The sequence below is a fragment of the Ranitomeya imitator genome, chromosome 6, assembly GCF_032444005.1.
Source record: "Ranitomeya imitator isolate aRanImi1 chromosome 6, aRanImi1.pri, whole genome shotgun sequence".
Taxonomy (NCBI): Eukaryota; Metazoa; Chordata; class Amphibia; order Anura; family Dendrobatidae; genus Ranitomeya; species Ranitomeya imitator.
The window spans coordinates 140,677,369-140,689,750 of NC_091287.1; the positions used below are offsets into that span (position 1 = coordinate 140,677,369).

The following is a 12,382-nucleotide window of genomic DNA, read 5'->3' on the forward strand; positions in this document are numbered from 1 at the left end:
TTTTCTAAAGTCTCCCTGAAAAAAAAAAAAAAAATCAAATCAGTGGGAGATTAATATTGCTCTTTCTGCTTGTGTGCCAGTCTTGACTCCTGGGTGTGCCATCTCTCTCTCTCTCCAATTGTGGGCCATAGAAAGCCTATTAATTTTTTTGCTTGATTTGGGTTCCAAAATCTACCTGAAAAAATCACTAAATCAATCAGTGGGAGATAAATATTGGCCTCTGGGCTTGTGTGCCACTCCTGACTCCTGTGTGCGTCCTCTCTCACTCAGTGGGCCCTACAAAGCCTATTTTTTTTTATTTGTTTTCTAAATTCTCCCTGAAACAATCATTTTATTTTATTTTGTTTCTAAATTCTTCCTGAAAAATTCATTTTTTTGTATTTTTTTTTCTAAAGTCTCCCTGAAAAAAAAAAAAAAAAACAAATCAGTGGGAGATTAATATTGCCCTTTCTGCTTGTGTGCCAGTCTTGACTCCTGGGTGTGCCATCTCTCTCTCTCTCCAATTGTGGGCCATAGAAAGCCTATTAATTTTTTTGCTTGATTTGGGTTCCAAAATCTACCTGAAAAAATCACTAAATCAATCAGTGGGAGATAAATATTGGCCTCTGGGCTTGTGTGCCACTCCTGACTCCTGTGTGCGTCCTCTCTCACTCAGTGGGCCATAGAAAGCCTATTTTTTTTTAATTTGTTTTCTAAATTCTCCCTGAAACAATCATTTCATTTTATTTGGTTTATAAATTCTTCCTTAAAAAATCATTTTTTTTTATTATTTTTTTTTTCTAAAGTCTCCCTTTAAAAAAAAAAAAAAACAAATCAGTGGGAGATTAATATTTACATTTGCGCTTCAGTGACAGTCCTGCGTGTGTGGCATCTCTCTCATTTGTTGCCACCAACAACAGAGTGTGTAACATTGTGCCTGATTTTCGTTGTGGTCTCACCCACCTGTAAAGGGGTAGCTAAATCATACTGAAGTTATAGCTCACCGTGTAAGTTGTGTGACAGCAACAAATACCGTTAGTTTGGTAACGTTTTTAAAACAATGAGGAAGTCTGGTGGAAGAGGTCGTGGCCGGGGGCGTTCATTGTCAGCTGGTAATGAGGGTAGTGGTAGTGGTGGAGCATCAGGTGGTCGTGGGAAAAAAAATATTGCACCTAAGACTGGAGCTGTGGAGCCAGGTTCGTCGTCTGGCTACACAAGCCCTCGAACGCTCCCTTTTCTGGGAGTAGGAAAACCGCTTTTAAAGCCGGAGCAGCAAGAGCAAGTTTTGGCTTATCTTGCTGACTCAGCCTCTAGCTCTTTTGCCTCCTCTCGTGAAACTGGTAAAAGTAAAAGCAGCGCGTCGTTAGTGGATGTTCACGGTCAGGGACAAGTCGCTTCCTTGTCCTCTTCAGCAAAAACAACAACAGAGAAGAATGCAGCAGGCGACACAACGGGTTACTCCATAGAGCTCTTTACACATACCGTCCCTGGCTTAGAAAGTGAAGCAGTTAACAGTCCATGCCCATTACAAGTTGAATCTGACATGGAGTGCACTGATGCACAGCCACAGCCAGACTACTATGCTGGTCCTTTGACTCAGACCACAACATTGCCCTCACAGGGTGCTGATCAAGAATCAGACCCTGATGAGACTATGTTGCCCCATCACGAACGCTATACCACCGACCGACACGGTGACACAGACGAAGTTGCACACAAGCTACAAGAAGAGGTAATAGATGACCCAGTTCTTGACCCCGATTGGCAGCCATTGGGGGAACAGGGTGCAGGCGGCAGCAGTTCTGAAGCGGAGGAGGAGGGGCCGCAGCAGGCATCAACATCGCAACAGGTTCCATCTGCCGGGCCCGTATCTTGCCCAAAACGCGTGGCAAAGTCAAAACCTGTTGGAGGACAGCGTGGCCATCCGGTTAAAGCTCAGTCTGCAATGCCTGAAAAGGTATGCGATGCTAGAAAGAGTGCAGTCTGTCATTTTTTTAAACAACATCCAATTGATCAGCGCAAAGTCATCTGTCAAAAATGTTCAACTACCTTAAGCAGAGGGCAGAATCTGAAAAGTCTCAATACAAGTTGCATGCATAGACATTTAACCACCATGCATTTGCAAGCTTGGACTAACTACCAAACGTCCCTTAAGGTTGTAGCACCCTCGGCCAATGAAGCTAGTCATCAACGCAACATCCCTTCCGGCAGTGTAGGGCCACCATTTTCTGCACCACCTGCAGTATCTGTGCAGGTTTCTTTGCCAGGCCAAAGCAGTCAGGGTCAGGGAATCACCAGTTTCGTAGTAGGAAACACTGCAACTAGGGCACCGGCGGCAACAATACCATCTCCCACCGTCTCTCAGTCTGCCATGTCCACCGGCACCCCCGCTAGTTCCACGATATCCAGCTCTCCAGTCCAGCTCACCCTACATGAGACTATGGTTAGAAAAAGGAAGTACTTAGCCTCGCATCCGCGTACACAGGGTTTGAACGCCCACATAGCTAGACTAATCTCGTTAGAGATTATGCCCTACCGGTTAGTTAAAAGCGAAGCTTTCAAAGCCCTGATGGACTACGCTGTACCACGCTACGAGCTACCCAGTCGACACTTTTTTTCAAGAAAAGCCATCCCAGCCCTCCACCAGCATGTTAAAGAGCGCATCGTCCATGCACTCAGGCAATCTGTGAGCACAAAGGTGCACCTGACAACAGATGCATGGACCAGTAGGCATGGCCAGGGACGTTACGTGTCCATCACGGCACACTGGGTAAATGTGGTGGATGCAGGGTCCACAGGGGACAGCAAGTTTGGGACAGTTCTGCCTAGCCCACGGTCTAGGAAACAGTTGGCTATAGCCGTTCGCACCCCCTCCTCCTCCTCGTCCTCCTGCAGAAGCGAGACCTCGTCCACAGACCGCAGTCGCACAACCACTCCATCCGCAGCTGCCACTGTTGCACACCAGGTCTCCCATTATGGGGCAGCTACTGGCAAACGTCAGCAGGCTGTATTGGCTATGAAGTGTTTGGGCGACAACAGACACACCGCTGAAGTTCTGTCCGAGTTCTTGCAGAAAGAAACGCAGTCGTGGCTGGGCACTGTAGATCTTGAGGCAGGCAAGGTAGTGAGTGATAACGGAAGGAATTTCATGGCTGCCATCTCCCTTTCCCAACTGAAACACATTCCTTGCCTGGCTCACACCTTAAACCTGGTGGTGCAGTGCTTCCTGAAAAGTTATCCAGGGTTATCCGACCTGCTCCTCAAAGTGCGTGGACTTTGCTCACATATCCGCCGTTCGCCCGTACACTCCAGCCGTATGCAGACCTATCAGCGTTCTTTGAACCTTCCCCAGCATCGCCTAATCATAGACGTTGCAACAAGGTGGAACTCAACACTGCACATGCTTCAGAGACTGTGTGAACAGAGGCGGGCTGTTATGTTTTTGTGGGAGGATACACATACACGGGCAGGCAGTAGGATGGCAGACATGGAGTTGTCAGGTGTGCAGTGGTCGAAGATTCAAGACATGTGTCAAGTCCTTCAGTGTTTTGAGGAATGCACACGGCTGGTTAGTGCAGACAACGCCATAATAAGCATGAGCATCCCCCTAATGCGTCTGCTGATGCAAAGTTTGACGCACATAAAGGATCAGGCGTCTGCAGCTGAGGAAGAGGAAAGCCTTGATGACAGTCAGCCATTGTCTGGCCAGGGCAGTGTACAGGACGAGGTAGCGGGCGAACAGGAGGAGGAGGACGAGGAGGATGATGGGGATGATTATATTTTTAATGAGGAAGCTTTTCCGGGGCCAGTGGAAATTGTTGGCGCGGCAAGGCCGGGTTCTGGTTTTTGGAGGGACACAAGTGACGTGGATTTGCCTGAAACTGCCCCTCAACCAAGCACAACCACAGATTTGAGAACTGGAACTTTGGGCCACATGGCGGATTATGCCTTACGTATCCTCAAAAGGGACACACGCATAACAAAAATGATGAACGATGACGATTACTGGTTGGCCTGCCTCCTTGATCCTCGCTATAAAGGCAAATTGCAAAATATAATGCCACATGAGAACTTGGAACTAATATTAGCAACCTAACAATCAACTCTTATTGACCGTTTGCTTCTGGCATTCCCTGCACACAGCGCCCATGATCGTTCTAACACGAGCTGCAGGGGCCAGCAGACCAGAGGTGTTAGAGGGGCAGAAATCAGAAGTGGCGTTGGCCAGAGGGGTTTTCTGACCAGGTTGTGGAGTGATTTTGCTTTGACCGCAGACAGGACAGGTACTGCAGCATCAATTCAAAGTGACAGGAGACAACATTTGTCCAGTATGGTTACTAACTATTTTTCATCCCTTATCGACGTTCTCCCTCAACCGTCATTCCCATTTGATTACTGGGCATCAAAATTAGACACCTGGCCAGAATTGGCAGAATATGCATTGCAGGAGCTTGCTTGCCCGGCAGCTAGTGTCCTATCAGAAAGAGTATTCAGTGCTGCAGGTTCAATACTAACAGAAAAAAGGACTCGTCTGGCTACCCAAAATGTAGATGATCTAACCTTCATTAAAATGAACCACAACTGGATTTCGAAATCTTTTGCTCCACCTTGCCCGGCTGACACCTAGCTTTCCTATGTAAAGGTCTTGCCTGTGGACTATTCTGAACGACTTTTCCAATCTCGTAATTTGCAGCACCTGATTGTCCAGCATCCGACATGTTAACACCTCCCTAAATGGCCAAAGTCCCCACACGGGGCCGTGGTATCGCCACTTGGCGCCAGCACCCGTGAGAGTACTGTTTGTCTGAAGAGGTGGGTGTGCCCGCTTTTGGTGGACGGCACTGCCACTAGGTCCCTCATAGTACAATAAAGTGTCTGGCGGTGGTGGTGCGCACCCAACGTCAGACACACCGTTGTAATATGAGGGGCCCTGGTCCTGTACCGCCGGCCACAAGACAGTCCCCCCCCCCAGGTCAAACAGTGCTCTACGACTTGCAAAATTTTCTCTCACAGCTCCACCAATGTTTAGTCTATGCGCTGACATCCTTCAATGCCTGGCACTGTCAATACCATTGTATTGACATTTTTCTTATGTTAGGCCTTCGAAGCCTGTCTGCGGTCACTCCTTCCACTAGGCCTCCACTGACCTGTCTACTGCTGCCCGTGTTCCCCTGGAACCAATTTTAAATTGCCTACAGCCAGCACAATTTATTATGTTAGGGCTTCGAAGCCTGTCTGCGGTCCCTCCTTCCACTAGGCCTCCACTGACCTGTCTACTGCCGCCCGTGTTCCCCTGGAACCAATTTTAAATTGCCTACAGCCAGCCCAATTTATTATGTTAGGGCTTCGAAGCCTGTCTGCGGTCCCTCCTTCCACTAGGCCTCCACTGACCTGTCTACTGCTGCCCGTGTTCCCCTGGAACCAATTTTAAATTGCCTACAGCCAGCCCAATTTATTATGTTAGGGCTTCGAAGCCTGTCTGCGGTCCCTCCTTCCACTAGGCCTCCACTGACCTGTCTACTGCTGCCCGTGTTCCCCTGGAACCAATTTTAAATTGCCTACAGCCAGCCCAATTTATTATGTTAGGGCTTCGAAGCCTGTCTGCGGTCCCTCCTTCCACTAGGCCTCCACTGACCTGTCTACTGCTGCCCGTGTTCCCCTGGAACCAATTTTAAATTGCCTACAGCCAGCCCAATTTATTATGTTAGGGCTTCGAAGCCTGTCTGCGGTCCCTCCTTCCACTAGGCCTCCACTGACCTGTCTACTGCTGCCCGTGTACCCCTTGAACCAACATCAGAAAATATAAAAATAAGTATTTTGCTTATAAAAAAGAAAATACTGGAGAGATATCAAATGCAGACATTTTAACATTAAAAACAAACACATACAACAAAAATCTGGTACAGTACTAAAAATGGCCACCAGCTACAATAACTTTCTCCTGCAAGTAGTTAACTGAAAGTTTTTTTCAATTTAAAATACAGATATGGCATCCACCGAGTGTTGTCCTGTCGCGTCTTCTTTATATTATTGCCAAGAAGATGCAAAACAATGAAAATAATAAAATAATTATTTACCAAAAAAATAGAGTAAGTCAAAACCACATTGCAAATAAACATTCATTACAAATAAAGAAGCAGGGCCCGTCCGAGGGTGAGTATATACCTAATAAGAATATAATCACCCTCGGACGCGCCCTGCTTCTTTCCGACAGCCTTCCTTCCTAAGAATCAGCCTTTCCGTGGTGTAGAGAGAGGGTTTGTTACACTCCAAGGTGTTCCCCAGGTTGCCTTTCCTGAGCTTCGATCTTCATGCTCTCGTTTAGTAGTTGTCGGAAAGTAGGCTGCATTAGGCCTACAAATTGGGTATGGGGTGGAGAGAGATGGTGTGTTACACTCCAAGGTGTTCCCCAGGTTTCCTTGCCATTGCTTCGGTCTTCCGACTCACGTTTAGTAGTTGTAGAAAACTACACTGCATTAGGCCTACAAAATGGGTATCGGGTGGAGAGAGATGGTGTGTTACACTCCAAGGTGTTCCCCAGGTTTCCTTGCCATTGCTTCAGTCTTCCGACTCTCGTTTAGTAGTTGTAGAAAACTACACTGCATTAGGCCTACAAAATGGGTATCGGGTGGAGAGAGATGGTGTGTTACACTCCAAGGTGTTCCCCAGGTTTCCTTGCCATTGCTTCGGTCTTCCGACTCTCATTTAGTAGTTGTAGAAAACTACACTGCATTAGGCCTACAAAATGGGTATCGGGTGGAGAGAGATGGTGTGTTACACTCCAAGGTGTTCCCCAGGTTTCCTTGCCATTGCTTCGGTCTTCAGACTCTCGTTTAGTAGTTGTAGAAAACTACACTGCATTAGGCCTACAAAATGGGTATCGGGTGGAGAGAGATGGTGTGTTACACTCCAAGGTGTTCCCCAGGTTTCCTTGCCATTGCTTCGGTCTTCCGACTCTCGTTTAGTAGTTGTAGAAAACTACACTGCATTAGGCCTACAAAATGGGTATCGGGTGGAGAGAGATGGTGTGTTACACTCCAAGGTGTTCCCCAGGTTTCCTTGCCATTGCTTCGGTCTTCCGACTCTCGTTTAGTAGTTGTAGAAAACTACACTGCATTAGGCCTACAAAATGGGTATCGGGTGGAGAGAGATGGTGTGTTACACTCCAAGGTGTTCCCCAGGTTTCCTTGCCATTGCTTCGGTCTTCCGACTCTCGTTTAGTAGTTGTAGAAAACTACACTGCATTAGGCCTACAAAATGGGTATGGGGTGAAGAGAGATGGTGTGTTCCACTCCAAGGTGTTCCCCAGGTTGCCTTTCCTGAGCTTCTATCTTCAGGCTCTCGTTAAATTGTGGTTAAATGGAACAACTGCATTTGGCGTACTAGTTGGTTTGGGGCCTACTAACAGTGTCTGCCGCTCCTTGCTGTTCTCCTGGTTTCCTGTCCTGAAATTCCGTTTTCAGGCGCTCGTTAAGTAGTTGTTAATGTTAGACTGCATTTGGCCTACTAGTTGGGTTGGGGCCTACTATCGGTGTCTGCCACTCCTTGCTGTTCTCCTCCACTGAACAAAGCTGTGCCGCCTGTTTACTACGGTTGCCAATTTTGAACTGCATTTCGACTACTTACTGATTTGGGCCTACTCTCTGTGTCAGCCATTCCAGTTGTCCTCCACTGCAATGCCCCCTGGTTATTCCTGTGTTACCAATTTTGAACTGCATTTAGCCAACTTTATTCTTTGGGCCTATATCTGTGTTTCCTCCTCATCCTGCCCATTGCCCAGCCAGTGATAGATGAGTCTGCTGGTACATTGACCCATAACGCAACATTCCCCGTGCACGCTACACAACAACATTGTGACCCTGCTGAAAGTCAGGTTGCTCTTCCCGCATACCATACCACCTTACACGGGGACAAAGAGGAAGGTGCAGATGAAAGTGCAGGTTCCTTCATCAGGTGGGGGGAGGAATACTAGTTGGCGACGTCACTGGCACAGGGCCTCTCATAGTACGCAAAAGTGTTGCTGCCGGTGGGAGGCGCCCCCGCCGTGCAAACACACCGCTGTACTTTGAGGGGCCCTGTGCCAGTGTCAATGCCAACGAGTGGGCCCCCCCTGCTTGCTTAGGTTCACAGCACTTGCAAAGTTGAAATACTTACCTCTCCCTGCTCCACTGCCGTGACGTGGTCCAGATTTCCTAGGCCCACTAATTACTTGAACCAGCCCTACCCACCACAACTTTAGCCAAATGACCCCCAATTTCAAATGCCTTCCAATTATTATAAGGTAAATTACGCTTGACAAGCTTCATTAAGAAGAATGGATGGTTTTGACATTAAAATGGGCACTCTAGGTGTTTTCCTGGCCCCCACTTACTGCCGACTATGCTGCCCCATTGACTTGCATTGGGTTTCGTGTTTCGGTCGATCCCGACTTTACGTCATAATCGGCCGATTTCACTCGACCCGACTGTTGAGATAGTCGGGTTTCGCGAAACCCGGCTCGACTCTAAAAAGGTCAAGGTCGCTCAACTCTACTGTTTACTACTGTGGGGCTCAGAAGGGAAGTAGCGATGTTTTGGAATGCAGACTTTGATGGAATGGTCTGCGGGCGTCATGTTGCATTTGCAGAGCCCTTGATGTGCCTAAACAGTAGAAACACCCCACAAGTGATACCATTTTAGAAACTAGATCCCCCAAGGAGCTTATCTAGATGTGTGGTGATCACTTTGAATGCCCAAGTGCATCACAGAAATTTATGATGCAGAGCCGTAAATATAAAAAATCTTTTTTTCCACAAAAATGATTTTTAGCCTGCCATTTTCTCCCGGAAGAAAAAACCGGAGGCACGGGGGACTTCAGAGGTCCAAGGAGGGATACCGGGGGGGATCAGGAACTCTTTTCCTGTCTCCTCTGATGTGCGATCATATCAGAGGAGAGAGAAATTAAATGGCACGTCAGACTTTTTTATTGCAGTCGTCGTTACACATTTAACAACGGCGATCACAAAACTGGGGTCGGTAAAAACCGACCCCAATCATGTTCTTTGGGGTCTCGGCTACCCCCAGCAGCTGAGACCCCGAGTTCTGCCAGGTGCCGGCTGGCAGATCCGGCACACTGCCCATGCGCCCACTATTTTCTTCCCGGAAGAAGATGGCGGCACCCATGGGTGGATACATGAGGGCCGAGGAGCGCTGGGAGGTACTGGGGGGATCGGGGACCATATTTCTCTGTCCTCTGATGTGCGATCACATCGGAGGACAAAAAAATTAAATGGCACATCAGATTATTTTTTGTTTGCGGTTTCCGGTAAATGGTTAATTACCTGCGATCGCAACCCAGGGGACGGTAAAAACTGACCCAAATCATGTTCTCTGGGGTCTCGGCTACCCTCGGCAGCTGAGACCCTGGAGAAAATCCGACTCTGGGGGGCGCTATACACTTTTTCCACAGCGCCGCTAATTAGCAAGGCTGTGGTTTAAGTACCCTTAACTACCGCCGTAAAAAGGCATATTGGCAGTCATTAAGGGGTCAAGCTTTATTGAAATAACAAACCTCCAGAAATTCAATGCCAGTTTTTTATTTGACAGAAATTGGTACAAAATGAAAAAGCTTAGGCACACTAATATTATGGCTTGTGTTCCCAATAGACCGTTATGCTGGAACGGACACCTGTAAAACTTACAGAACCTATTTACATACATACGAGAAATGCAGATGAAATGCAGACTACCATAGTACAATTGCGGAAGTAGACTTGGAAGAAAATCTCTGGAATAGAACAGAGATAAACAAAAAAAAATGATTATCTGCAGTTTTCCATATCACTATACAATGGAAAGCATGTAGCAGTGATACTCCATTAGCACACGAGCATGCTCGGATAACACCGTATCTGAGCCCGCTCACTCCCTAATTATAAACCTTCAATCATTTCCTTTCAGCGATAGCTTATATTACTTAAACCATACATATGGACATGGCAGGGATACAATGCCCAAGACTTGATAGGCAGCTGTTTTTTTGTGTTATGTCCAAATCTCTGAAAAGTTATTTAAAAGGTAATAATAGGTGCTGCCATAGACTCTAAAGGTTGGCCTTACAGTAATAGAACTGTACTTACATTTGACCACCCTTTATGAAAGGTTTACATTTTTTTAGGAGTAGAAGAGTGGAATAGCACAGTTTTCTAAAAAAGGATACTTTTCATAAAGATTGTATGCTTTTGCTGTACAGTGCTCGAATACCTTTTTTATAATTTCTAAATGTACTTTCAAGGCACATGCTGAGATCGTAATATGAACAGCAACAGAAGACTGCGATGTGTCATTCCACCCAGTACTTTAACATGTTCTGTCTCTGTTTCCATGGACCTGATTGGGAATTTGGATGACCATCTTTTTGTCGGCTAGTGTTACTTTCAAGAAAAATGTTGACTGTTAAGGGGTTAAATGTGCGTGAAATAAGTTAAATGTACTTGTGACTGTGGCAAAAATAAGTTTTTATTTCTGTAATTTTGTATTTTAAAATTCAATTCATAATAGCCTTTTCTTGTAGTAGAAAAATCTTTCTGCCTATATATCAAATTAAATAAATCAGGAAAAAAATATCCTAAATTATTCCTTGTCACAGACATTGAAGCATTTCATATATGCAAACCTAATGGCTTAATTTTCTTATTATTATTCTACTCTGAACGTACATCTTGCTAGAAAATTATGATGACCTATGTGATGCCAGAAATTTGCCAAAGTAGAATGCTTTGTATTAGAGTAACTTGCCCATGAACTTACCCCTCAGATGTTTTATTGCAGAGTGAAGAAAAATGAACGCAGAATACCGATAAGAATTTATTCTAAAGCAGAAAAATAAATTGGTGCTTCTTGTTGTCTTTTTTATTCTCTATCCTAAATTACTTTTAGAGGCACTGTAAAATATCAAGTTATCCCTTCTAACAAAATGAAACAATCGTATTGCACTAAATATAAAACATTAATAAAGTGATGTAAGTAATAATAAAGAGATATATAGATTATACATTAACTTGCTGAGAAATAAATTAATATGTATTCTCCTCCTTTACTTCTCCTGCCTCTGCGTTGCATTCTTGGCTTCAAACAATAGAAAAGTAGGCAAATTACAGGGAAAAACATGTTTCATGCAATACTTTGATCTGTTTTACAGACCAGAATAATGCATGAAATAAAAGATAGCTCCTGCACCCATCTGCAGTGTGGACAAACACCAGGGTGGAATGGCTCGATTTTTAACATGGCAATCTGAGCCCAGCCTTACTCTTATGTTGAGATTTTAGGAGAGGAATGATACAAAATGAACAACTACATAAATGACATTTTATATTTACTTACAGAGATAATAATTTTTATGATTAGGAAGCATTTGAGTTATTTAAAAAACTCGTAGGTATGACCTAGCAAAATTCAAACTTAAAGTGAGTGGCTCTGATTAAATTCAAATTTGCCAAGTCTTGTGGATTCTACTTGGGAAATTTGATTTGTAGAGTTCTCCAGACCCTAGAACATAATATACATACAATATAAATAGGAAAAAACCCTCATGCTCACCTGACTGCTCTCTTCTCTGGCCACTCCTGAAACTCCCTGAACCCCATCTGGCTCTCTGTGCCTCTATTGCACTATTCTCTATCCTGTTCAATTTGTATCAGGACTTCTGGCCATGAGCAAGCCCACAAGGTCATAGTGCAGGCGCAGTGCCCTCTGGGGACTGCTCAGGAGCCATATTGCCAATTTAGAGTGAACATATGGTCATGGCTTCTGACCCCAGGCACAGAAGGTCACTGCTAACATGCATTGTTCTCTGGGACCTACTTGCACTCAGAATTCCTAACTCCAAGTCAACAGAAGTCCAGAGATGTGGTGTAATAGAGGCACAAAAAATCAGGGCAATGGTGGTGTCCGAAGCTTTGATATATGATATTTGTTTCTTTTCAACTTTTTGCCGGCCATTTACTGTTTAGAAATATGGTGTCCACAGTTGGCATTGTGTGATTTTATGCTGAGAATTATAAAAAAAAACCATATTCTACAGAATGCAGATATTTGCAAAATGTGAGTAAAATTAATTACTCTTCAATACATTTGCCCATCTCTGTTTCTAATGTCCCTAGAAAGCTTCTCAGGCCATTTACTGTTTTCTTGAGATCTGCCTGTAATGTCAAGTCTTATTTAGTTTCTTATCAGATTAACATCTTTATTCATGATAATAGTGGTTATTATCAATTCAATAAATATGGACATAGGAATAGATAAAGGAGCTATTGGTTTGGGGGTCAATGTTGGCTGACAGAATTTCTGTGCATTTATTGTTGGATAAAACCAGTATCAGTTATCAGCAGACATTAATAATTTGATATCTTGCTTGTGCTTGC

General features: G+C 45.0%; 1 protein-coding gene across 1 annotated transcript in view; it reads right to left on the bottom strand.

The window, feature by feature from the left end:
* The window catches only part of CNTNAP2 (contactin associated protein 2), a 2,776,229-nt gene that overhangs the window by 790,069 nt on the left and 1,973,778 nt on the right, over positions 1–12,382 (bottom strand). The gene's annotated exons all lie outside the window — the stretch shown is intronic.